Source organism: Myotis brandtii, unplaced genomic scaffold (assembly GCF_000412655.1).
Source record: "Myotis brandtii unplaced genomic scaffold, ASM41265v1 scaffold247, whole genome shotgun sequence".
NCBI classification, from domain to species: Eukaryota; Metazoa; Chordata; class Mammalia; order Chiroptera; family Vespertilionidae; genus Myotis; species Myotis brandtii.
Window position 1 is genome coordinate 14,636 of NW_005359352.1, and position 3,642 is coordinate 18,277.

The window sequence follows — 3,642 nt, forward strand, 5'->3', positions numbered from 1 at the left end:
CTGCTGGGACCAGGGGCTCAGCACACCTGGGGACTCGGGGGACCCCCGCGTGGGTTTCCAGGGGCCTCCCTCCTTCAGCAGGTCCTTTCTGTCGCCCTGGCCAGGCCGGAGTCAGATGCCAGCTGCCCCTGGACGCACAGCTCCTGGGGACCAGGGCCCGGGCCTCAGTGTGCCTCTGGAAGCCGAGCGAGCACCGGCATCTGGAAGGATGTATCCACACAGGTGGGCCCCACACCCAGGTGGATTCGAAAGGTCCCGGGTGGGGCCCAGGAACTTGCATTGCTAACAAGCCGCGGATGCAGGCACTGCAGGCCCCAAGACGATGCTTTGAGAACCACCCTTCTTAGGCCTGAATGTCCAACAGCCGCCAGCACCTCCCTCCTCCACGCCAGTTCGTGATGCTGACCTTGAGCGGTGCCAGTTGGAGGCCCTGTGGTGCCCAGGCCGTCGGGGGAAGGCGCTCCTCCCCTCCCCCGGCAGGAGCCCACCACTCACCTGGCTGGCGTCCAGGGCCCGCGCTCCGGGAGGGGCCTCTATCAAGCCTGGATGGTGTTTTCGAAGGCTTTGCCTCCAAACCAAATGGAGTGTGCCCCCAGGTGGCCATGGGGAGCCACTGGCTTTCAGGGCCAACTTTTTGTTGTTAATTCTCACCTGGGGATATTTTTCCATTGATTTTTAGGGAGAGTGGAAGAGAGAGGGAAAGGCAGAAACACATCGATTGGTTGCCTCCTGCACCCCTGACCAGGGCCTAGGCCGGGGAGGAGCCTGCAACCGAGGTACACTCCCTTGACCGGAATCGAACCCGGGACCCCCTTTGGTCCGCAGGCTGACACTCTATCCACTGAGCCAAACTGGCCGGGGCCAGGGCCAACTTCTGTCTGGTTTCCTTCCAGGCACCAAGCCCTCGTGCAAGGGGGGTGACACGTGCCTCCTCCGACTGTAGCCGGAGCGGGAGAAGGGACCAGAGGCGGGAAGGAGGCCCTGGTGGCATCGTAACCACTCTCCCTTCATTCAGGGCTGCGAGGGACGTCGGCCCGGCCCATGGGAACGGCAGCCCTGCTCTCACGTCGCCCCTCTGGTCTGGACACAAAACAGGCGTGCAGAGGGCGGCCGAGGACTGGGTGGCAGGGACTGGCGGCTGTCCTGGAGCAGCAGCTGGGGCAGCGCTCCTGTTAGAAGCGCACACGCAGGTTCCAGAAGTCAGGTTCTCTTCATTGTTCAAAGGCGCCCGCCTCGCTGCCCTGCACACCTCTCCTCCCGCCCCCGGATGGCGCCCCGGCTCATGCATGACCTTCTGCAGGAACCCAAGCCCATGGCCACTTGTCAGTGTTCCTTGGCTTCTGACGAAAGGGATGGCGAGGCTGTGGGGTGGGGGGTGGGTGTCGGCTTTGAAAGCCAGGATAAGGAGTCTTTTCCGTATTCGGGTGTTGGCAGCTGAGACCTGGAGAAATTCCACCCGTGGAAGAGTTTCCCTGCGTGCGAGAGCTGCTTGCACGTGCAAAGGAGAATGCGTCGCCCAGCGGTGCCCCGGGTAGGGCGTGGGCATCTCAGGGCCCACGACGACGGACAGTCAGGCTCCCCTTTATTTTACAGGTAGGAGAGCCGACCATCGGAAACCGTGTGGGAGTGGGTCTGCGATGTGCAGCCGGAGGAGAGGGTCTGCTGTGTCTCCCATGCACACGAGCGTTCATTCTAGACGCTGGAGGGGGACGCTGGATTCTGGCCGCACGAGCAGCCCAGCCCGGTGCCCTGGCGGCCAGCTTTTACACATGCAGGGACCACGGCTCTTACATTTGTTCCAAAAGCACCGGCTGGCACAGGTAGGTCAAGAGGATGTCTCCGGCACAGGGACCAGGCACAAATCCAGAGGAATGGCGTCGGCTTTCAAGTGACGTGGGTGAACGAGACAAGGGCTTGGATTGGTCCAAAATGAAAAACAAGCCCGGCCCGCGTGACTCAGTGGTTGACCATCGACCTATGACCCAGGTCACAGTTCCATTCCCGGTCAGGGCACGGGCCTGGGCTGCAGGCTCCATCCCCAGTAGAGTGCATGCAGGAGGCAGCCGATCCATGATTCTCTCATCATGGATGTTTCTCTCTCTCTCTCCCTCTCCCTCCTCTCTGAGATCAATAACAAAATATAAATAAAATAAAGTTCACACTGACTTTCAGAAGCCTTTCATGGGTCTCTTTTATTCCAAGTTTCTAGCTCTGCATCCAGCACAACACGAGGAGTATCACAATGATGCGTATTGTTTCCCAGCACATACGCGCACATGAGGTGCCGTAAGCAGCACCGGTGAAAGCGGGGAGCCACACCCAAACCGGCAGAGGGACGTCTCTGCACGTCCTCATGTCTCTGTGCACCAGGCCTGCGTTCTCCGTCGCAGCAGGAACCCCGGGCGACGCCCCTGAGGGACTCCTCTCCGCAGGCACCCTGATGCGTGGGCACAGGCGCACTCAGCACGGCCCCCCCGCGGGGTGCGGGGCTGCAGTTGTGAACACAGACAAGCCCACACGCACCGTGCACGTCCCCCACGTGCCAGTCTCGTGTTCCCAAGCCGTGGCCGGTGTGGCCGTGACAGATGTGACCTGGGCGGGGGTCACTCTCTGAACTGGACCCAGATCCGAGGGCGACTCTCTGGGAGGCGTGCCGGGGTCACGTGCCGCGGTGCGGACGCCCCGGGTGACGCGCTCACATCTGCACGAGGCACAGGAGGCGCACGAGGCGCGGCCGGCGCTGCTCATCCTGGCGGGGCGATGGCCTGAGGGGGTGCCCTCTCTCCCAGCCTCGCTCTCCGGTGGAGGAGGAACGAGACTCAGGTCACAGGAGCTACAATTCACCCCGAACACCCTCTGGAAGAAAGAATGAGTGTAGCTTCCAAAGGTGGCCAGTGCCCAAGCCCAGAGCTCAGGCAGGACCGTGTTTCATCACGTCTCGTGCCTCCCGAGGGGCTCTGTGCGTGCGTGTGTGCGTGATTCCATGCAAAGGGGATGCCTTTCTGTGGGGCCACAGCCGTTCCCAAGGGGCCTCGTCCCGGAGCCACCGCCTGCCGCCTGCCACCTGCCGGGCAACCTCGTGTCTCTTTCACAGAAAGAGTCAAGTCCATCGCCTGCCCCACAGTGTGGCCTCCTAGGACTCTAACAACAGCATCTAAAGAGGAAAGCACTTCAACCACTGGAGGAAAACGCTCTTTAGAAAAATAATACTTCAAAAAAATAAAGCAAAATCTTTTACCAAAATAACTCTTTAACTTTTCAAATTGTTCTCTCGATAATTTGTTTATATAAACAAGAGAGTCCATCTCCCCATGGCTTAAAGAGTGGCCCTCTAGCCGTGCCTCATCCACGTGCCGTGCCCTGACTTGAGTGGGAAAAGCTGAGGAAAACAAAAAGGTCGGTGTGGTGAGATTCGAGAACAAGGCTCTGCATAGTCCAACGTACATCTTCTTAATGTATCAGTGACCGTTATCATAGAAAGACTATGGCTAACTGCTTAAAACAATAACCAATCAGAGTAAAGTAATAAATAATATCTACAAAGAATATAATTTAACTTCTTGAAACGATTTTCTTAAAACCAAGCAGCTTCGTTTGAGAGTTTCCCGTGGAAACCGGCATCGCAGCCGTGCGGCATCGGCT